The sequence below is a fragment of the Cricetulus griseus genome, assembly GCF_003668045.3.
Source record: "Cricetulus griseus strain 17A/GY chromosome 1 unlocalized genomic scaffold, alternate assembly CriGri-PICRH-1.0 chr1_1, whole genome shotgun sequence".
NCBI lineage: Eukaryota > Metazoa > Chordata > Mammalia > Rodentia > Cricetidae > Cricetulus > Cricetulus griseus.
Genome location: NW_023276807.1, coordinates 90,028,965 through 90,054,064, shown reverse-complemented (window position 1 = coordinate 90,054,064; position 25,100 = coordinate 90,028,965). Strand labels below are relative to the sequence as shown.

At 37.3% G+C, this 25,100-nt stretch overlaps 1 pseudogene; it reads left to right on the top strand.

Moving 5' to 3' along the window:
* Positions 1-14,449: 14,449 nt before the first annotated feature.
* Positions 14,450-14,917, top strand: LOC100761883 (annotated as a pseudogene).
* The last annotated feature ends 10,183 nt before the right edge of the window (positions 14,918-25,100 follow it).

Here is a 25,100-nt window from a genome sequence, read left to right as displayed (position 1 = left end):
CACACCTCAACTTCAAAGACAGGCGATACCTCAGAGTAAAAGGATGGGAAAAGATTTTCCAATCAAATGGCCTCAAGAAACAAGCCGGTGTAGCAATCCTAATAACTAACAAATTGGACTTTAAACTAAAATCAATCAAAAGAGATGAAGAAGGGCATTTCATACTCATCACAGGAAAAGTCCATCAAGATGAAGTCTCAATCCTGAACATCTATGCCCCAAATACGAAGGCACCCACATTTGTGAAAGAAACATTACTAAAGCTCAAACCACACATAAAACCACACACACTTATAGTAGGAGACTTCAACACCCCCCTTACACCACTAGACAGGACCACCAGACAGAAACTTAACAAAGAAACAAAGGATCTGAAAGATGTTATGACGCAACTGGGTCATATATATAATATATATATATATATATTATATATATATGCATATCTATAGAGCATTCCATCCAAACTCAAAAGAATGTACCTTCTTCTCAGTGCCACATGGCACCTTCTCTAAAATTGACCACATAGTAGGCAGCAAAGCAAACCTCCATAGTTACAACAGAATTGAAATAACCCCCAGTATCTTATCAGATCACCATACATTAAAGCTAGAATTCAACAACAATACAAATGGCAGAAAACCTACATACTCTTGGAAAATTAATAACATCCACTTGCACCATTCCTGGGTTGAGGAAGAAATAAAAAAGAAATCAAAGACTTCCTAGAATTTAATGAGAATGCAGACACAACATACCCAAACTTATGGGACATTCTGAAAGCAGTGCTAAGAGGGAAGTTCATAACACTAAGTGCCCACGTGAAGAAACTGGAGAAAACTCACATTCGAGAATTGACAGAACAATTGAAAGAATTAGAGCAAAAAGAAGCAAACACACCAAGGAGGAGTAGATGCCAGGAAATAATCAACCTGAGAGCTGAAATCAATAAAGTAGAAACTAGGAAAACATTACATAGAATCAATGAAACAAAGAGTTGGTTCTTTGAGAAGATCAACAAGATAGACAAACCTCTAGCCAAACTAACCAAAAGGCAGAGAGAGAGCACGCTAATTAACAAAATCAGAAATGAAAAGGGGGATATAACAACGGACACTGAGGAAATCCAGAGAATCTTCAGGTCATACTTTGAAAACCTGTATGCCAAATAATTGGAAAATCTATAGGAAATGGATAGTTTTCTGGATAAATATTACTTACCAAAATTAAACCAAGATAAATAAGCTATTTAAATCGACCCATAACCCCTAATGAAATAGAAGCAGTCATCAAAAGCCTCCCAACCAAAAAAAGCCCAGGGCCAGATGGCTTCACTGCAGAATTCTACCAGAAATTCAAACAAGAGCTGATACCAGTACTCCTCAAACTGTTCCGCACAATAGAAGCAGATGGGATATTGCCAAACTCTTTCTACAAGGCTACAATCACTTTGATACCCAAGCCACACAAAGATATGACTAAGAAAGAGAACTACAGACCGATAACCCTCATGAACATCGATGCTAAAATACTCAATGAAATATTGGCAAACCGAATCCATGAACACATCAGAAAATTCATCCACCATGATCAAGTGGGCTTCATCCCAGGGGTGAAAGAATGGTTCAACATATGAAAATCCATCAATGAAATCCACCATATAAACAAACTGAAAAAGAAAAACCACATGATCATCTCACTAGATGCTGAAAAAGCCTTTGACAAAATCCAACATCCCTTCATGATAAAGATCTTGGAGAGAACAGGAATAACAGGAACATATCTAAACATGATAAATGCAATATACACCAAACCAATAGCCAACATCAAACTTAATGGAGAGAAACTCAAAGCATTTCCTCTAAAATCAGGAACAAGACAAGGCTGTCCACTCTCTTCACACCTTTTCAATATTGTACTTGAAATTCTAGCTAGAGCAATAAGACAAGTAAAGGGGATCAATGGGATACAAATTGTAAAGGAAGAAGTCAAATTTTCACTATTTGCAGATGACATTAGTGACCCGAAAAACTCTACCAGGAAACTCCTACAGCTGATAAACACCTTCAGCAAGGTAGCAGGATACAAAATTAACTCAAAAAAAATCTGTAGCCCTACTGTATACAGATGATAAACCCAATGAGAAAGAAGTCATGGAAACATCACCTTTCACAATATCCACAAGCAACATAAAATATCTGGAGGTAACACTAACCAAAAAAGTGAAAAACCTATACAATAAGAACTTTGAGACTTTAAAGAAAGAAATTAAAGAAGATACCAGAAAATGGAAAGATCTCCCATGCTCATGGATAAGTAGAATCAACATAGTAAAAATGGCAAACCTACCAAATGCAATCTACAGATTCAATGCAATCCCCATCAAAATCCCAACACAGTTTTTCACAGACAATGAAAGAACAATGTTCAACTTTTTATGGAAAAATAAAAAACCCAGGATAGCCAAAACAACTCTTTACAATAAAAGATCTTCTGGAGGCATCACCATCCCTGACTTCAAGCTCTATTATAGAGCCATAGTTATGAAAACAGCTTGGTATTGGCACAAGAATAGACAGATAGACCAATGGAATCGAATTGAAGACCCAGATATTAACCCACGCACCTACAAACACCTTATTTTTGACAAAGGTGCTAAATCTATACAATGGAAAAAAGATAGCATCTTCAACAAATGGTGCTGGCACAATTGGATTCGGACATGCAGAAGATTGCAGATAGATCCATACCAGTCCCCATCCATGAAATTTAAGTGCAAATGGATCAAAGATCTCTCCATGAATCCAGCCACACTGAATCTTCTAGAAGAGAAAGTGGAAATTACCCTTGAACAAACTGGCACAGGAGACCGATTCCTGAATATCACACTAGTAGCACAGACACTGAGGTCTGCAATTAATAAATGGGACCTCCTGAAACTGAGAAGCTTCTGTAAGGCAAAGGAAACAGTCAGTAGGACAAAACGACCACCCACAGAATGGGAAAAGATCTTCACCGAATCCACATCTGACAGAGGACTGATTTCCAAAATATACAAGGAGCTCAAGAAGCTAGCCACCAAAACACCAAACAACGAAATTAAAAAGTAGGGTGCAGAACTAAATAGAGAATTCTCAACAGAGGAATCTGAAATGGCTGAAAGACACTTAAGAAAGTGCTCAAAATCCTTGGCCATCAGAGAAATGCAACTCAAAACAACTCTGAGATACCACCTCACACCTGTCAGAATGGCTAAAATCAAAAATACCAATGACAACCTATGCTGGAGAGGATGTGGAGAAGAAGGAACACTCCTCCATTGCTGGTGGGAGTGTGAACTTGTAAGACCACTCTGGAAATCAGTATGGTTGTTGCTCAGAAAAATGGGAATCAGTCCCTCAAGATCCAGTCATTCCTCTCTTGGGTATATACCCAAATAGTGCATGTTCATACAACAAGGACATATGTTCAACTATGTTCATAGTAGCATTGTTTGTAATAGCCAGAACCTGGAAGCAACCTAGATGCCCCTCAACTGAAGAATGGATAGAGAAAATGTGGTACATTTATACAATGGATTACTACTCAGCAGAAAAAAGTAATGGAATCTTGAAATTTGCAGGCAAATGAATGGAACTAGAAGAAACCATCCTGAGTGAGGTAACCCAGTCACAAAAAGAAAAACATGGTGTGTACTCACTGATATATGAATTTTAGACATAGAGCAAAGGTTTACCAACCTGTATTCCTCTTCACCAAAGAAACTAGGAAACATGAAGGACTCTAAGGGACAAATAGACCCCAGGAATGGGAAGTGGCATGAACTCCTGAGCTAATTGGGAGCATGAGGGTAGGGGAGAGGGTGCTGCCACAATAAGAGCACAAGAAGAGGAGTAGAGGAGAGGAAATGGAGGAGCAGAGATATTGAGTAGGGGGAAGAATAGAGGAGAGAGAGCAGGATGAGAGATACCATATTAGAGGGAGCCACTATAGGTCTGAGAAGAGATCTGGAACTAGGGAGATCTCCAGAGACCTACAAGGATGACATGATCTGACAATACAGGCAATGGAAGAGAGGATAACCTAAAAGTCCTTCCCCTAAAATGAGATCAATGACTGCTCTTTATGCCATCCTAGAGCCCTCATCCAGTGGCTGATGGAAGCAGAGACAGACATCCACAGAAACACTGAGCTAAAATCTGGAATCTAGTTGAAGAGAGGGAAGAATGAAGAGCGAAGGGGTCTGTACCAGGTTGGAGAAACCCACAGAAACAGTTGGCCTGAACAAGGGGGAGCACATCTACCCCAGATGCTATCTGGGAGGCCAATACAAGACTGATCCAGACCCCTGAACATGGATGCCAATAAGGAGGCCTCTGCACTCCAGGAGCCTCTGGAAGTGGATTAGCATTTTTCCCTGGTGTAAGAAGGGACTTTGAGAGCCCATCCCATGTGAAGGGATACACTCTGGCCCTGGACACATGGGGAAGGGCCCAGGCCCAGCACAGGAAGATTTGGTGTACTTTGCAGAGGACCTATTGAGGGCCCTACCCTGCCTGGGCAGTGGTGGATGGATGAGGTGGGGGGTAGGTTGGGGGTGCGGGAGGAGGGATGGGGGTGAGGGGAGAGAGAGGGAGGGACTTACATGTGAAACAAGCCTGTTCCCTAACTTTAATTAATAAAAAATAATAATAATAAATTATAAGCCAAATATAAAAAAGAAAAAGTAAAAAACAAAATCCCAGAAAACAGCACAGTTCTGTTACTCTTGTGGTACTTGGCACCATTTTTTTTTTATTAACTTTTCAGGCATCATCTGGGAGGAAACCATTCTGAGGAACATCATTAAAAACAGCTCTGATAAAGCATGGTCACTACTATGTATCATAAAGCAGGTCCACATATGAGTGAGTACATATCATGTTTGTCTTTTTGTGATTGGATTACCTCGCTCAGAATGGTTTCTTCGAGTTCCATCCATTTCCTTCCAAATTTCAAGATTCCATTGTTTTTTTTTTCTGCTGAGTAATACTCCATTGTGTAAATGTACCACAATTTCTCTATCCATTCTTCGGTTGAGGGACATCTAGACTGCTTCCAGTTTCTGGCTATTACAAATAATGCTGTTATGAACATGGTTGAACAGATGTCCTTGTTATATGAATGTGCTTCTTTTGGGTATATGCCTAGGAGTGGAATTGCAGGATCTTGTGGTAGACTGATTCCCATTTTCTTGAGGAGTCACCATACTGAATTCCACAGTGGCTGTACAAGTTGGCACTCCCACCAGCAGTGGAGGAGTGTTCCTCTTTCTCTGCATCCTCTCCAGCATAAACTGTCATTGGTATTTTTGATTTTAGCCATTCTGACAGGAGTAAGATGGTATCTCAGAGTTGTTTTGATTTGCATTTCCCTGATGACTAAGGATGTTGAACACTTTCTCATGTGTCTTTCAGCCATTTTAGATTCCTCTATTGAGAATTGTCTATTTAGTTCTGTACCCCACTTTTTAATTGGGTTGTTTGGTGTTTGGGGGACTAGCTTCTTGAGTTCTTTGTATATTTTGGAGATCAGCCCTCTGTCAGATGTGGGGTTGGTGAATATCTTTTCCCAGTCTGTGGGCTGCCGTTTTGTCTTGCTGACTGTGTCCTTTGCCTTACAGAAGCTTCTCAGTTTCAGGAGGTCCCATTTATCAATTGTTGACCTCAGTGTCTGTGCTACTGGTGTAATGTTTAGGAAGCAGTCTCCTGTACTGATTAATTCAAGGGTAGTTTCCCACTTTGTCTTCTAATAGGTTCAGTGTAGCTGGATTTATGTTGATATCTTTGATCCATTTTGACATAAGTTTTAGCAAGGCAATAGGCTTGGGTCTAACTACAGTCTTCTACATGTCTGCAACCAGTTATGCCAGCACCATTTGTTGAAGATGTTCTCTTTGTTCCATCGTATAGATTTGGATTGTTTGTCAAAGACCAGGTGTTCATAGGTGTGTGGGGTAATATCAGGATTTTCAGTTCTATTCCATTGCTCTACCAGTCTAATTTTGTGCCAATACCAAGCTGTTTTCAGGACGATAGCTCTGTAATAAAGCTTGAAGTCAGGGATGGTAATGCCTCCAGAAGTTCCTTTATTGTATAGGGATGTTTTGGCTATCCTGGGTCTTTTGTTTCTCCATATAAAATTGAGAATTGTTCTTTCAAGTTCTGTGAAGAATTGTGTTGGGATTTTGATGGGGATTGCATTGAATCTGTAGATTGCTTTTGGCAAGATTGCCATTTTTACTATGTTGATCCTACCTATCCAAGAGCATGGGAGACCATTTTCTGGTATCTTCTTTAATTTCTTTCTTTAGAGACTCAAAATTCTTATGGTATAGGTCTTTCACATTTTTGGTTAGTGATACCCCAAGGTATTTTATGTTGTTTGTGGCAATTGTAAAGTGTCATGTTTCTCTGATTTTTTCTATACCAGTGTGTCATCAGTGTATAGTAGGGCTATTGATTTTTTTGAGTTAATCTTGTATCCTGCCACTTTGCTGAAAGTGTTTATCAACTGTCACCCTAGTAATTTCATTTATCAATAATTTATTCTATTTATTTACCTTTACATAAAAACAATGTTCCATTGTACTAATATACCTTTGTATTGATACATCCTCATAATATAAATTGTGGTGATTGTTTTCAGGTTTGAGATATTGAAAAAAAACCTCTGAATTATCATATGCATATTTATTATTAAGCATAAATGAGTTTTTCCCCTTAGGCATAAATAAATGTCCAGGATTAGAACAGCTGACATTGCCAAACAGCTCCAGAACGGAGTTCTGCAATGGTGCTGATAACTGCCATTATATATTTGTTGTAGTTGTTTAAGTATCTCACTGAAGTATAGATCTGAATTTTCTGATGCTTTTATGGAAGTCATGGTGCTGTTCTTATGCCCTGTGAAACATCTCTTGTGTATTGTTCCCACTTTTAACTAGACTCCCTTTTACTACAGAATTTTAAGGTTACTTTATATGCTTAGGATTTTTTGTTTTTGTTTTTACTAATTTTAATACCATGCTTATTCATCTTGGTACTGAGTTTAGGGACTTTTCACCAAGACCAAATATGCATAAACTTTTCTCCTGCAAGTCATATGAACTCCTTCCTTCCCTGCATGACTTAACTGCGAGGTCATCCTTGTATAATGCATGAACTGTAGTCCAAAGGTCCTTATTTCATTGAGAGATACCAGCCTTTCCTTTGGTATTTATAAAAACAAAAAGAATACTATCTTTTATTTTTTTAAACTACTTTCTTCCCTTTGTCAAAATTTATTGGTTTGAAATTTGGTGTATTTGTGTACTTTTTGTTGTTGTGTTGTTTTATTATGTTTCATTCTGTCCTATTGGATATATGTCTGTTTCTTTTCCAATCTGGCATAATTTTGATTAATATAGTTATAAAATTTGAAACCAATTTCATTTTATTTTTATGTTGTTATTACAGTTCCATATGATTTTAAAATAATTGAGCTTATCCTCATAAGAATTCTTAATGAAGATAGATCTTTAATAAATTTGCATGCCAACTTATTCATAAGTGGCTTTATTAGCTGTCATCTTCATTAGATGTCTTCCAATCTGTGACTGTACTGTTTCTTTCCATTTATGCTTCATCTGTTGTTTATTTAACTTTTGGTAAATTTAAGAACCCAAACTTAGTGCAAAATTTGCTATAGATACACCAAAATTTTCAAATTTGGAAGGGGGAGCAATATCATAGCTTTCTGTGTATCCATCATCAGTGTGAAAAGCAGAAGTTATCTGTTTTGTTTTTAGCTTTCTTTTTGCCTCTTATTCTGTAGTCATAGAGAAATCTCTATTTTCAGTGGGACTTTGGTTAGATCCTTAGCAGTGTGTGTGTGAGCTTAAATAAATTATTCAGTTATGGGTCATTTTATATCATCTTTTCAATTTATATGCTTTTATATTTTTGTTGCATAAAATTTGCACCTAAAATTGCAGGAATCTCTGGCCTGTTTCCATCTGGGGAAGGAAGGCTTTGATGGTTGGTATTAACTAAATGTTAGTTGAAGGGGTTTACAGACAATGATTTAAAAACTGTTAATTTTTGACTTCTAGAATTTTTTTATGAATTGTTGATGGGCAATGGCCTTTTCTGTGTTACTAAAAATGAATTTACTCATGGTTCCTATAAAAATTATGATGGTGTATATTTCTCTTTATAATTTACTGAATTTTTTTTTTGTTTTTTCCAGACAAGGGTTTCTCTGTGAAGCTTTGTAGACCAGGCTGGCCTTGAACTCACAGAGATTCATCTGCCTCTGCCTCCAAAATGCTGGGATTAAAGACATGCACCACCACCACTTGGCTACTGAATTTTTCTTCTTAATATTTTTTATCAAAGTTTACTGGGTTTTGATTAAAGCTCTATATCTAGGTTCATTAGTAACACTGGTCTGTGAGTTTTCTGATTCTGGTATCAGTGAACAGGTTATGATAGCTGAATTTGGGCCTGTTTCCTCCTCATCTATCTTCTGAAGAGCATTGTGTAGAGATGATGATGTTATTGTATGTGGAAATATTCTGCAGGATCTCTGTAAAATTCCAGGTCCTCAAGATTTTGGGGAAGATAATTCAAATTGCAAATTTAATTCCCTTAATGGACATGGGGATATTCAGGCTATCTGTTTCATGGTGTTTAACTTAGGACAGTTTTTGTCTTTTGAGGAAATAGTCTATTTCACATAAATGTCCAGGTAGATGTCAGTAGTATTTTCCTAGTAAAACCTCATCATCTCTTTCATTTCTGTGAAATCTGTTATGATACCCCCCTTTTATTTCTGGTAATATTTTTCTTGCTCTATTACCAATCACGCTGGAGCTTAGAAGATTGAATTAATTGCTTTTCAAAGATCAGCTCTTTGCTTCTCATATTTCTTTATCATTCAGTTCAATACTTTTTCTCTTCCAACTTCTTCCTTGAACTATGAATGACTCAGGAATATTTTATTTAATTTCCAGGTATTCACATTTTTTCTGTCATTTTTCTATTACTGATTTCTAAAGTTGATTACATTATGGTTAGAGAAAAATTGTTTTAAATACTTAAATTGGCTGGTGCCTTTTTCCCTAAAGAATCATGATATAAAACCTGTGGGAACAAACTCCATTTGCATTTCAAAAGACTGTGAGTTTTTTAAAGAAAATATTCTACAAATGGAATTAAAATCCAGTGGTTTTCGGTTTCATTTTACCCTACATGTAAAAAGTGATTTTTCATAGTTAACTTGGAAAAATATAAACTAAAAGCAAATAACTTAATTGCAAAATAGTTGAGAAAAGTTATCTAAAATAGCAGACTTATTATGAGGAAAAACAAAATATAACAATTCACAATGAAAAGAGAAACAAAGAACAAAACATCACAGTGAAATGTACTTACCAGTAAGCATTAAAAATTGAGTAATCTTGATGGGTAAAGAAATACTTCTTTTTAAATAATTAGTGTACTAACCATAAAATGACAACAGTAACCCTATGATATTTCTTTAAAACTGAATACTCTTACTGGAAGAGATACATTAATTGTGGAAAATGATAGAAGGAATATAAGATTACTGTTTAAAATTGCTATACCCCAAACTTCCTAGTAGATATGTTTACTATCTCTCTTGTCAGATAAGGAAAATTATTGTCTATTATGAGAAAAAGTTTTTTCTATTAACATAAAAAGTTTCATGCTTTATTAATTTTAGCCTAGTAAGTTGAGATGATAATATCACTTTTTCAGTTGGCCTTGGTAATTGTAATGAATACTGTCATTGTGTGTGATGTATATCAGAGGGTAGAATGGTGCATAGACAGTGGTGAAGGAAAGCATAGGGTACACTTTAATTACTAAGTCACAATCAAAACATGGACTAACACCCCACTTCTTGTTCTTGCAAACCTGCTCACTCCACTTTAGATGGTCTTCTCTGGACAGGCCAAGTGTCGGTCATGGAAGATGTATCCAAGAGCAACACCCCAGTCCATTTAAGGATTATGCCAGGAATGAAAGAATAAAGTTGAAAATATGTTTTGTGTTATGGTTTCCCACTGTGTCCACAGGCACAAAGAACTGATACCTTACCATATGGATCACCCATGCTGTTCCTGTTTCATTGTTTGGTTTTGGGGTGATAACCAAACAAGGTTGACATTTCAATTTTAGTTAAATTAGGTAACTAATTTAACTGTGTTCTTTCTTCTTCAACATGTTTCTTCTGGACTTTCAAGACTAATTTAACAAACTCCTATCCCTCACCTCATAGCAAGTCTGTCCAACTTTCCCAGGCCCCATTGACTTAAACCTTCATTCTGAATTCATTCTAATACATCATAGATAACATTATAAATCCACACATTGTGCTTAAAGTAGTCTTCACTCATTTCAGAACAGCTTGGATAAAGCTCAGTTTCTAAGTTTTACCTCAGGATTGGTATTTAAACAAAACACTCCAGCCATATAAGTTGTTTTCCTGGCTCAAGGGAATGCTAAGACATTTAACTGTATATGAAATACTTGACTTTCATCTTCCTCTTGAGTTTATTAAAAATGTTTCTCTGGTACTATTTATCAGAGACAATGTACACTGTGCTACTTTCTTTCTATCCTAAGACTCTGGTCTTGTCCACATGCTTTCAAGACTGTATTCTGATCTTCAGTCCTATTGACACCATTCCAAAAGTGTTCCAAATCAGTCATTCTATATCACATTCTCTAAACGTACAATGTTCTTCTTACAAATACATGGATCTTTTTCCTCTGCTTTATGCAGATTATCATTCATGGAGTTTTAAGTTTTAAATATTGCTTCTGACTTATTGTTTGTTTTTCCTTTTAATTAACCCCAGCGCCTGCTTTAAATTGTCTTCCACTGGGTGCTATGTTGTCATAGAATTTCTCCCAGGAACTATCTTCCTCATTTAGTGTATTTTTCTTCATTCTTCTAATTTCTTTCATTCACTCTCCTTTTTTGACACCTTTGATAGCATCCACTCAAGTTTGAGTTCTTTGTAATTGAACCAATTTTTGTATGTTTTGTTTTTAAGTGAATAGGGAGAGTTTGATGGACCAACCTTTCAATTCTTCATAGTTACCTGTTTCCATTTTGATTTCTGTACTTAAACATTCTTCTTTGCTTTGCAAATTGCAATGATTCATTTTGGCATCCTATGTTTCAACATGTCTCTATTTTTTGGAGTCTGTTCTTTAAAAATATTTTTACATTTACTGCATGTTTCACACTTTTGTGTGGATGTTCACAGTTCACTTTCTAAAATTCTTGTCTGGGAAGGACAACAGCAAGCAACCCTGGGCTGGGAGCAGCAACTATGTGGCTTCAGGATCTTCAGCTCAACAACACTCTGTTCTGAAATGTGGCCCATCAGTGGGTAAAGCCATATATTACTCTTGTTTCTGTGATCTGCTTTCTTCTGATTTTAAAAGCCAGTTTTGATTCTAAAGCCCCTACTTCCTCCTTCTATCTTGTGACTAAGCACCCAGTCACAGGTCCTCCTCTCTCAGAGGTGTTCACATGAGTACTGCACTTCCTCAGTGCCAGCATTCCTTCACACCTGAACTTGACAAGGCCCATCTTTTGGATAACAGGAGCTGCTCTAGACTATTGTGCTTCATGTAAGTGCACAGATTTCCCATTCAATGAATTAGTCATTCACACCTTGCACAAATTCCAGTTATTTTGTGTAGACTAATTAAATTAATGTGTAACTACCCTTCCTCTCCCACTCCAGGTTCTTGGGTCTGATATTGGTTCCCAGGTGTTTCCCCAAGTTCATGTATACAATGTTTCCTTTATTTCTGTCCCCTAATCTCATATTGACATAAGATGTGAGTAACTTTATTTATTACTACATACCAACCCTGTTAATATCTATGCTATTTCTTGAACTTTATGGACAAATTATCTTCACATTTTTCTCAAAGAATCCAGTATATTACTCTCAGAGTTAGTTATTTCTTTTATGTTAGTATTCACCTGAAAACACAAAATCCAATAATTTCATGTCTGGTAAGTAACTCTGGAAGTTTATAGAATTCAAGTACACACACACACACACACACACACACACACACACACACACACACACACACATGTACACAAACATGCACACACATGCATACACACACTGGTACAGCCATTATAAAAATCTATGTAAGCGTTCCTCAAAAAGCTAGAAATACCATATGATCCAAACATAGCCCTCTCAGATATAGACCCAAAGGTCCTTATTATGGAGATACTTCTCATCTATGTTATTGCTGCTTTATTCTCAATAGCCAAGAAGTGGAAAGAGCCTAGATACCTATCAACTGATGAATGGATAATGTGATATATTTACACAATGGGATATTATTAAGCTATTAAGAAAAAATAAGATTTTCAAGAGCTATAAACAAGTTTACTGAATCCAGAAACCCACCCAGAAAGAAAAATGCCATGACTTTTCTCTCATTTTGGTTGTCAGCTTTGAATCTTCAAATATGTATGTATGCTGTGGTTTCAATGCCCATGGAGCTCAGGAAATTTCAAAGGGAAAGAAATGTCAAGGGATGAGTGAAAGAAAGTGCTGATATATTGTTCTAAAGAGGAATAATGAAAAATGAAGTCTTAAATTGGTGTCTAGAGTAGATGGTAGGGTAGACTGGAGGAGGAAAGATACTAAAGGATAAATAATGCTAAAGACATTTTGAAAAAAGATATACAGAAACTTACTACTGTAGAAGCTTCCTACAACACACACACACACACACACAGTTAAAATGGAGTTACCCTATAAAAGAGCAACAGTGCCCCTGCTTGACACCAGAAGCTAACAAATAAGCTATTCAGTGCTTCTTTTGGATGTGTTGGCCAGTAAAGTCCCATTAACACCCTCTGCCCTCAACACTACAGGTTATTGCCATTGCTCTTGATTACTCTCAGAAACTTGAGAGTAAACCTGGTTGCTGAAGGCACCAAAACATTTGGTTCAGAAAACATAAATAAATCAAGTGGTTACTGACCTGGAAACGTAATCCCTACTGACTAGTTTTCATAGTGCTGAACTGTGCTATGTAAAGTATAAGAGAAAAAAAAAGTAAAGACCCATCATGCTAGCTGTGAACATTGGTCTACAACTGACTGACCTAAATCACAGGCTCTTCAGAAGCTTCCATTCATGTTCCTTACTCCTCTCCTAGCTCCCAGTTCCCTTTATTTATTTTTTTTGCAAAAACATAAATGCATTTCTTTTCAACTAAAAACCAGTAAAAGGCAAATTACAGCCTTCTATCTTGCCATCACACTATTTTCAAATCACCTTTCCTTGCTACTCTGGCTCCATTTATTTTGTTTGTCACTACCATGGCTCTGCTCTTGCTTCTCATGAAATTAAATGTATCAATGTCTAAACATTTATGATTCCTTACTCAGGCTAAATAAAGTCATGTAAGACTGGTTGACACGATAAATTTGTCACTTAAAATTCAAATTTAATTATTAGGCAAGATATTGGTGTCAGATCAACCAGAACATACTCTATCTAAAGTAAAGTCCCTTTTATGAGGTTGTAGGATAAACATGATTTCAACACGGATTGTTGAGCATTTTATCAGGTCCAAAAGAAACTCTGGACAAATGGTTAACTATTGTGCCTATTAATATACCAAAGTATCTGCTGGCCTCCAGGCTCCTCTCAGCTCTTCTCACCCGGTCCGCTTCACTAAACTTATCTACCTCATGGGATTCTCTTCCCCCAATTTCTCATTCCCATATAATCCTACCTTGCCCTCCATGCACTAGCTCATGGTCCTCTTGGCTCCCTCTTTCTTGGTCCTTTTGTTCCCACTCTCTTGATTCTTTTATCCCACTCTCCTTTGTATCTCTCCTCTTTGTTCTCTTTCTCTCCCTTCCTTCCTCTCTTACTCTTCCCCTCTCTCCTTTCATGGTCTGGTTCAATCTACTGGCCATGTTCAGCCTCCCACATTCTTTCCCTACTCTGGACTCTTCCACATGCCTCTGGTTATATTCTCCTTCATACAATAAAAACATTCCCTCAGCTGTACTTTTGGTACTTTTGTATCCTCACTCTCTACACCTAATGCCAAAATTTTTGCTTCATATAATTTTATTTAAATTTAATATCACTAGTTTCTAATGGATTTGCATACTTCTTTAAGAATAGAAGTCTCGAGCAGCTTCGGAGGACCCGTGGATCTGTGTCTTGCTTCAACAGTGTTAGGATGGAACAGACCCGGGGACTCCTCTCTGTTAGCTTCCCTCTGCTTCTCAGTCTCTCCAGCAGCAGCCTTTTGGACAAGCTCCTCGCAGCCCTGGGCTCCTAGGACCAGCCAACCCCATTTCTTCGCGGTTAGCTCCCCACAGCAGATCAGCCATGACCTCCCAGGTTCGTCAGAACTACTCCACCAAAGTGGAAGCTGCCGTGAGCCGCCTGGTCAACCTGCACTGCGGGCTCCTACACCTACCTCTCTCTGGGCTACTACTTTGATCGGGATGACGTGGCTCTGGAGGGTGTAGGCCACTCTTCCAGGATATGCAGAAGCCATCTCAAGATGAGTGGGGTAAAACCCAGGAGGCCATGGAAGTTGCCTTGGCCCTGGAGAAGAACCTGAACGAGGCCCTCTTGGATCTTCATTCCCTGGGTTCCGGTCGCACAGATCCTCATCTCTGTGATTTCCTGGAAAGCCACTTTCTGGATGAGGAGGTGGAGCTCATCAAGAAGATGGGCAACCACCTGACCAACATTCGTAGGGTGGCTGGCCCCCAGCCAACGCAGACTGGCGTGCCCCATCCATCTCTGGGCGAGTATCTGTTTGAGCGGCTCACTCTCAAGCATGATTAGGCACCAGCCAGCCTCAGGACCTTCACCCGAACCTCTGAAGCCACTAGGCAGCTTTGTAATCGCCCTGGAGCCCCTCTCAGGTCTTGGACCAAGAAAAAATAAAGCTTTTGGAAACGGAAATATATATATATATATATATATATATGTGTGTGGTGTGTGTGTGGTGTGTGTGTGTGTGTGTGTGTGTGTAATTTAAATTAAAAACAATATTTACATACCAATCACAGTTCATCCTCCCTCCCATCCTCCTATGTCACCCACCAAACCCCCATCCCACACTCTATCCACTCCCAAGGGAGGGTGAGGACTCCCATGGAGGAATCATCAAAGTCTGTCACATTATTTGGGGCAGGGCCTAGGCCCTCCCCCATGTATCTAGGCTGAGAGAGTATCCTCCATAGGGAATGGGCTCCTAAATTCTGCCCTCTAGGGATAAATACTGCTTCCACTGTCTGTGGTGTCTCTGGCAGCTAGTTGGATGTTTTAATTAACAAGACAGGGAAGTTTTTCCCTTATGTAGGTTCTGGGGAGTGTAACCAACTCTTACTATTGTGATTCCTCTTGCTTCAATGACTTAATGGCTACCACTTTTCTTAATATGTTTTTTCTTCACTTAATTCATACGATATAGTCTAACTGCCCTTACATGTGTGATATGGTTTCTGTGAGAACACTTTTCAGGAGTTAATACTATTTCTAATAACAGCACATAAAAGTGACTTTGAGTTTCTTTTCTGTGGTTTTAACTGTGCATCTTCTCATACATGTAGCCACAGAAAAATATTTATCTCCTTTTCAGTTTGTCTATCAAGTGTATGCAGATGGTTGTACAGTTAGTCTTGGTCTAGTCTGACCTATATTTTACATCTTAAATTATTCTCTTCATTGCAACATTTGAATCTTCACATCATCTTAGTAAATTATCTGATATATGCCCTTCATTGAGAAGAATTCTAGGGATGAGAAGCATTTTAGCAATTTATTCTAAAGAAGAGATGAGAAAGACCTATGAGGAGAGGTAATGACGCCACTGTTTATTCAAAAATGACAAGGGAATGGCAAGTAAGAGAAAGACATCGTATAGAGAAAAATGCATGGAAAGTGAGACAGGTGGGGCTGAAAAAATAGTTCAAATACAGGAGAATGAAAAAGATAAATCTGGGGTGTGTGTGTGTGTGTGTGTGTGTGTGTGTGTGTGTGTGTGTGTGTTGTTTGTGTTGTGTTTAGAGAAGAAAATGAAAATATCTCAGGATAGGAGGTAAAACAAATGTAAGGAAGACAGCAACCACCTCAATAACATCCCACATGCATGGTTTCAAGCAGAATTTACAGTGTTTGCACTGACCTCCAAAACTGAATCATCACAGAGAGTGAAAGAAAACAGCTCATGGTAAATCTGTGTCTGCCCCCAGTAACTAAAGAGTCAAGAAGTCACACCTGGAGGCAGGAAAATTGTTAAGAATGCCGTGAATCAGGAGAGAAATTTAGTTTTAGTTCAGATAAAGAAAAATCATTAAAAACTCAAGTACATTTTGAAATATAATTTAGATGTAGTTTTGATAATTATATAAAATGTGTTTTAAACTATAATGTTGTAAATATACAATGAGTAGAATCAGGAAACTTGAAAACATAAAATTCCACTTGAATTTGGAGTCTACAAATATTAAGCATTACTCATATATAAGCTTATTTTCTATTCTTCGATATTGAGAGCCTTAAATTTGAGTATTTTCATGTAGATTTTTACTTTAGTTAGGTTCCTCTCAATCATGACTAATTTAGAGAAAATAATATTTGAACATATTTATAATTAAGAGCCCTGTAGGCTTTCTCCTTGTGTGGAGGAACTGAATTAATGAGGTTCTAACCTATTTGATAAGCATCCTTGAGTGTCCTGGTTCCAATTACCTCCTATTAATAAGTGTCGCATTTAGAATCTCTATTCCATTTCCTTATAATTTCAATTAATAAAAAATCTATGAAAGTTTTATCTTGTCATTTCAAACACAGGTTATACATACAGATTGCTAATAAGCCTCCTTCGATAAAACAAGCCTTTCAACTTTTGTTTTCAAGTAGTAGTGTGAGAACAATAGTTGGTTATCTTCTGTCCATCACAGCCATAATAGTATGACAGAGAAGTATGCCTTAGGGTGGAGACAAGAGCACATAAGAAATAACGAATATGATTGGGATATGGCTCAGCAGGAGAACATTGTATAGCATCTGTCAGACCTTGGCTCCTCTCTCTTATGATGCAGATTTTAAAAGAGAAAAAAATGGCCAAAATACCTGAGGAACAAGGATGTTTTCTATTTTTCCTTTATTTTTATTCTTAAAACACTTTATGCACTAAAATTATCTTGGGTAAACTGGTCTCTCATCATGTGGACCAATTCATAAATTTACTAGTCACAAAGACAAGCCATAAAATTCACTGGCCACTAGGCCAGCCATAAAGTCCTATACAATGTGTCCCTGAGTTGAAGGTTATGGGAATTAAACTGCGATCTTTATACTTCTGTAAAGGCTTGCTTTCTGCAGAAGTCACAGCCACCACTCTCCGTATACACCGCACAATTTTGGGTTCTGTCTTTAAAAAACGGAACAAATTGGAGGTTGGAGCTGCTTCCTATTGTCCTGCCTGGATGACCCCAAAGCAGAGACTAAAGGCTCTGTATAATTTGACTTATTCAGGGCTCTTGGTGGTCTTTCCTCAGGTACCACACAACATCAGCAGCCCATGAAACCATCTCTAAAATGGATCATGTTCTAGGCCACTGTGCAGAGCACAAACAGCAGGCTATGAGATGCTCAGCAACTAGGATGTCCACATGGGATTTGTCCTCTGAATATTCTTTTTATTCACACAAACATTTCTAAGAATGCCATGCCATTATAAAGGTTAAACAGGCATCCACCAAGCAGCTAACAGTTGGCTGATGCAAGGTTCAACTGGATAAATCTGCAGTGAGGATGTTCTGGGAGCAGGCTCAACCCACATCCTCTGTGAAGTCCTTTAGTTATGGTGGGTCAGGAGGATGACACTGGTGGAGGTCCAGAAGGTCCTTGAGAGCTGCAACACTGACAGGGAGTTACATGTGAGTTCAGTAACAGAAGTGTACATTGGTGTCAAGGAAGAGGCTTGAGATTCGGTGTCTCAGGAGCATGGCAGTGTGATTCTAGGTGCTACTTTTAAAGTTCCTCCTATTTAGCAATAGCTTCATGCTAACAGGGCCCACAACTTAGGGCTGGTTCACTAACATATCAATGCCATCATGGGGTTAGTTCACTGGTATATTAAAGCCTACTTTGGGCGTGGCTCACATCTGAGTTGCCTCCTGGCTGGATCATTCTCTGATATGTCCCTGGAACCTAGCTGCACTCAGAACTGCCAGGTGGCAGGCTCCCATATTACAGGAGCTACATTATTCTAAGTCACACAAAGTGGTTTCACTTATGTTCCTAACAGCCACAATCAAGTCTTTCCAAATCATAAAAAATTGAAACAACAATCTCTTGTATCTTCTGAGATCATGATGCAATGAAAATAGAAATCAAAAGCAAGAAAAGCTACAGAAAGTATAAGATACATGGAAACAAAACAGTATGCTCTTTTAAAACTGGATGTTTTGTCTACATGTATGTCTGTGAAATATGTTTTCATGCCAAGTGAAACAACTTTCTTTAAGCCACTGCGGTGTTTGCTGAGAGTTGACTTTCATGGAGTGAAAATCCAGGGTAACCATATCTGGCGGCCAGTTTCCTGATCATAGACAGGCTTCCATTAGTCAAAACAGCAATAGAGACTGCTCTGATGAGGAGCTGCTGAGTAGACACTTTGTGTAGCTTGGTCTTTGGTGGGACCCCTAGCAGTGGGACTAGGACTTGTATCTGCCATATGAGCTGGCCCTTTGAAACCTATTCCCTGTTGTGGAATATCTCACCCAGCCTTGATGTAAGGGGACAGAGCTTCAACTTGATATGCCATGCTTTGTTGACGCCCACAGGAAGCCTTACCCCTTCTGAATGGAACAAGGGAGAAATGGAGGGAATACAAGGGAGGTTCGAGGAGGGTACAGGAGGAGAAGAGGGAGGGGAAACTGTGGTTGGTATGTTTAATTAATTCATTAATTAATTAACAAAAATCATGGTGAGTAAGTAACTTTGACCTAGAAATACAATGCTACATGTTCTCTTTCACTGGTCTCCTAGATCCAAATTTTCACATAGCATGAGGTAACTTTGGAAATCAGGAAAGTAAAACATACCCATTACCAGGATAGAGGAGTTGAAATGCAAGAGAGAAGGAAATACCAGGGTATGATTAATCTGATTAGGGAAATGGAAAAAGGGGGCTTCCTTAGTGAGGAAGAAGGAAGTAAATAGAGACGCAGAGAGGAGGATGACAGTAAAGAGGTACAAGTGATCTAGTAAGGGGAATAGAGGGCTCCTTAGGAAGGTATAAAAGAGGTCAATTTAGAAGAAGGAGAGAAAGAGGTAAAAATAACAATGAGAAGGTATTAAAATAACACACACACACAAACACACACACACACACACACACACACACACACACACACACACACACAAGATCTTTTCTCGTATCTGGGCTGATGGTGCTATCTCCCAGAACCAAAGACTACTTAACAACCGCCCCCCCCCCCACACACACACACCAGACATGAGAGGCCTTCTTTTGAGTTGTTGGTCAAGTCTATCCAAAACATATAATCTATTATTGTTGTCGCTAGTTGTCCACAAGTGGTGGAAGGTTAGCTACTATTGATAAAGACACCATGAAGTTAAGGAAATAGACTCAGGGACTCTTGAGCTGGAACTGACCTGAATGCATCTTCTCACAGAACTAGCCTTCATGATACAAAAGTCACCATGCAAGCTTCCAAAGAAAGGAGGTTACTACCAGTATTACCCAGCTGTGACTTTATGAACCACATAAATGACCAGTGTGATAACCCCAAGGATACAGTAGTGGCACATATGCCTTGGCAGTAGCCAGCAGCTCTCTAATTTGAATTAAGACCAGATAAAAAAAGAGGACTACTGTGTCTAATACTGGAAACATGGGCAACTACTTGGTGCTATTGAAGTCAAGATTATTGGAGAAGAATCTACAACTATTATTTTATTAAACCCTCACAGTCTATATCAACAATCTATAACCATTTGTCCTTATACCCACAGAAAAAATATAGTCTTCACCCTTCAAGGAAATTTCTCTTTAAAATAGATGGAGACTACTAAAGAAAACCATATCCAATCAAGATGCAGAGTTGTGGGCCCAGTGCCAGTAGATACATATACCAAAATGTATTGTAGATAAATCTACAATAGACATGTCAAAGTATATTGGGAAAAAGCCAGGAGACCTCAACCCTACACAAAGAACTATAGGCAACTGAGAAAAGCTGGGGAGAGGTAACTCTACCTAGAAAAGATCATATTAATTGGTTGTTCACTAGCAAGTAACTTACATGGATTGAGAATGTTACATTTAGGAATACATGTGTATAAGCAGATACATATATACATTCAATAAGAATTATTGAAATAAGCCAGGTGTTGGTGGCACACACCTTTAATCCCAGCACTCTGGAGGCAGAGGCAGGCGGATCTCTGTGAGTTCCAGACCAGCCTGGTCTCCAGAGCGAGTTCCAGGACAGCCTCCAAAACCACAGAGAAACCCTGTCTCAAAAAAAAAAAAAAAGAGAAAGAATTATTGAAATAAAAGGCTATGAATTTGAAGGAGAATGGGTAAGGGTGTCCTGGAAAATTTGAAGGGAGAAAAGCAAAGAGAGAAATGTAATTATATCATAATCTTAAAATAAAAGGTCAAGCATAATAACAATATAATCAGTAAATATAATAATCTGATGCTGAAGAATAATACAATTAAACCATTATGACTTTATAAAAGTAGAAAATGTTAATGTGTATAGCAAAATACTGCAGTTTGTAACATTCAACAGTCTTGAATCTGGCAAAAATGTTTCCGACACAGTCCATTGGCATTGTGGGATGTGACTTCCTGAAGATAGTGCGTGCTGTGTGATCACAGCCAAGGCTACATTGAAGTTTTGTGATAGAAGACAAGCAAACACTGTTGAAAAATCTCTTAGATTAATTGATTTTAAATTAATTTCTAGTAATTGTATATTTTGAAGTCTTTTGCTCTTGACAACTTTTGGTGACCCTATATTCAGACACATAAACACATTTGGGACCATGACTCAGTTAGATAAACTGGATTCTATGTCATTAGGCCAATGAGACAACTTTCTCTGAAATGCTGTATCTGGTGCCCTAATTTATATCCCTTCAGAAAAACACAGCAAATAACATTTCACCTGAGATCTTTAACTATCTGTGGCTACTTGCCTTCCTCAAAAAAATAAAATAAAATAAAATAAACTGAAGTGATCCAGTTCTCTTTCCTGGTCTGCAAGATCAAATGGACCAAATTCTTCAATATTTTTTTTATCCCAACTGACACAGTAGTTGATACCTACATGTCCAGTGTTAATGCTGAAATTCCGTGTTGTTACCTAGGAGAAAAATAGCATAGCAAATACATGTAGAGACAGACCTATAGGAGGGAGGATACTTTTGCTTCTCTCTTGATTTGTTCTCTTCACCAGCAGCTTTGGTGTTTTTTTTCCCCATTAATTTATTTAGCTCATAAATAAAGTCATGCACAATTATGATACATAATACAGTATGTTCACAATGGCATGGCTAAATTAAACCAATTAACATGTTATATCACACATATTCATCATTTTTGTTTTGAGAACACTTAAAGTATACTATCTCACAACTTTTAAAATATAGCACATTGTTATCAACCATATTTATCATGCTCTCAGTAAACCATCACAGAGTCCATGCCTCTTGTCCAACTGCAGTTTTATATCCTTTAACCAATCTTTTCCCCATTGTTAAAAGACCCACATTGAAGCCTAATAGCCACAATTCTGCTCTCTGTTCCCATAAGTTCATCATTTCTAGGTTACACATAAAATTGAAATTGTGTGACATTTGTCTTCCAGTGTGTCACTTATTTTTTTTTTTTGGCAAGCATATAACTTTACTACTTACTAAAGATGAAATCAAATTTTCATGCACAGGTGAGCACTCACTGAAACACCTTGGATTCATCACATATTTGAGTTTCAATTAGCATATATATTTATTTATATGAAAAGAGCAATAATGGCAATATGTTATGCATCAATAGCAGCAACAGGTTTTCCAGGTTCTGCAGTCATTTGAACAAAATTGTAGAGACATCCAGCACACTCCATTTAAAAAAACAAAAAAACAAAAACAAAAACAAAAACAAAAATCCAACCAAACAAACAACAACAACAAAGTAACAAACAAAATCCCAGAAAACAGCACAGTTCTGTTACTCTTGTGGTACTTGGCACCATTTTTTAAAAAAATTAGCTTCTCAGGCATCATCTGGAAGGAAATCATTCTGAGCAACATCATTAAAAACCGCTTTAGTGATTTTTTTCAGCTGACTTGTATTGCTGAATATTTGTTTACACTGTGCGAACATGTGTCACTGTGATTGGTGTAATAAAAAGATGAATGACCAATAGCTAGGCAGAAGAGATAAGAGGGATTTCTGGGGAGAGAGGAGGAGGAGGGATCTCTGCATGGGGATTTCACTAGCAGACTTGGAGCAAGTCAGAGATACCATATGGCTGAAAGGATAAAGCCATGATCAGAACATCAATTAAAAGAAAGGTTAATCTGAGTTATAAAAGCTAGTTTGTGACAAGCCTAGGCTAAAAGCCAAGATTTCATAATTAATAAGAAGTCTCCATGTCCTTATTTGTGAGCTGATGACCCAAAGAAAAGTCTGACTAGAGACTTGGGCCTCATTTATTCCCTGGAAAATATATATTTTTTCTTTTGTAAAACCCTGTCTTGTGACACAGTTCCAGAACTTTCTATCCCTGGTATTGCCAGTTTCTCCAGCAACCCCAGCTGTTTTCCACATTACTACATTACTAGAGACCTAGATTGCAGGGAGTTTACATTCCCAGCATGACTCTGGCCTTGTGATCCCAGCTGAGTGCTCATCTGATAAACACATCTGTGACATCTTTAAACTTCATCTTAAAAGTCCTCTTCTGTAACAGAATCTAGACTCCTTTTGTGAGCATCATTGGAAAAAATTCACTACCCACAGATGAAGAAACAAAGGAGGTTATGACCCATTTAGGGTTACATGTTTTTCAGAAAAAAAAAAAAAAATCATTGATTTTAGACACCAGCTAAGACTGGCTTAGGCATCAATAAGTAGCCTCAATCATGTGGAGGTAGTATTTCAGTATCTTTGCATTATGAAAATACTTTCATGGCAGTGAAATACAATTCATCCAACATGAAATATTTTTACACATTGTTATCTCACTTCCAACTAATTCCTTCCAAGATGTAGTTTAGCTCCTTATAACAAACTTTTGGGAAAATATTCATGATTAAACAATCTCTATCAGAAATCTGGCTTTTAGAACTTCACACACACACACACACACACACACACACACACACACACACACACACAAATACACTAGAAATTAGTTATACATTGGCTAACAGGTACAGAAGCTTAAAGAAAACTGGCCTATTGCTTTCTTTAAAACTGAAGCTAAACCACTTAGGGTAGATACCTTGTGTGATTTTGCTAACCTACAATTCATTCTCCCTCTTGGAAATTAACTTATTTGTGGATCCATATTTTTATGCTTAAAAGTTTTAATTGTAGTGTATATTGAGGAATAAATTTTAAAATAATCAAGGAGAAATGTATTTAATGAAACATCATTTCTGTACTAATTAGCTGCCTAATATACCTTATCACTATAAAAATCAGCCCATGATAGAAGTACAATATAAAGAAACATTATTTAGAAATGTATGTTATTTTAAAATGTATAAACATATAAAGAAGGGTTATTTAAACATTTATGAAGAAATGTTTATTATATATTATATGCACTTCTAACTATCTTTATTATCCTACCTCTATGTTTCTCAGTTTTTAAAAAATGTGAATGTTACATTGTGTAGATAATATGTTGAGATTATATATATATATATATATAATATATATATATATATATATATATACACATACATTCATGTATATGAATACAAACACACACATCTATATCTATATCTATATCTATATCTATATCTATATCTATATCTGTATATATATATGTGTGTGTGTGTGTGTGTGTGTGTGTGGAGAAAGAGAGAGAGGCAGATAGAAACAGAGAGACATGGCAATTCCCCCAAAAGGAGTAATAGTAAGGGGGAAATAACAACTTCAGGTTGTTTAATACATCATTGTAAGATGTATAAATGTATATGTCAAAGACTTTCTTTCATATAAGAAGAATAAGACTTTCCTTTATTGACTGGCTATACTATAATATGTCAAAATAGTTGGAAAATTAAATGCATAACAAAATATTGTCTCTGTACCCTACAGAATGTAAGTGCCAAATGAACATCTAAAATAATAAATTAATAATTCATTTGAAATGATCAATCATGATTTCTCCTTCTTAGACTTAATATGGGAAGTAGAACAGCAAAATTCAGGCTCCAATTTGATTTGTCTTTTTCCATCGTTATATATGTCTTGCCTTCTGAGTTATTGGTTATTAAACTCATTATCATGCCTAGAAAATGAAGCCTAAGGGCCAATCAACTTATGGAACCTCCATAAGGAATACTGAGACCATATGAAAGCATGGTGATATTTTATACTGTTTTGTGAGACACTGAGGTAGAGTTCCTAACCTCAACCAGCTAGGAATTTGCAAAGGTTAATAGAGGATGCTCCCATAAAGCAAGGACTGTATCTTTTGAATTTTTTTTTGTTGTTCTACTAAGGGGAGCAATTTTTGAATCATTAAAAGTAAATTGACTTTTACAAATGATATTATACAAAAATTGAATAAATTTGATGAAGCATTGAATGAGTCATCTTTAACATACATGAGGAGGATAATACTAAGCAGAAGAAAGATTGTGGAGAAATCATTGTCATAACTAAGGGTCTTTTGACCTAGAAATGTATTTAAAAGAAAACAATTGGAAGAATAATTGCCATGGGAGGGGAGGGAAACCT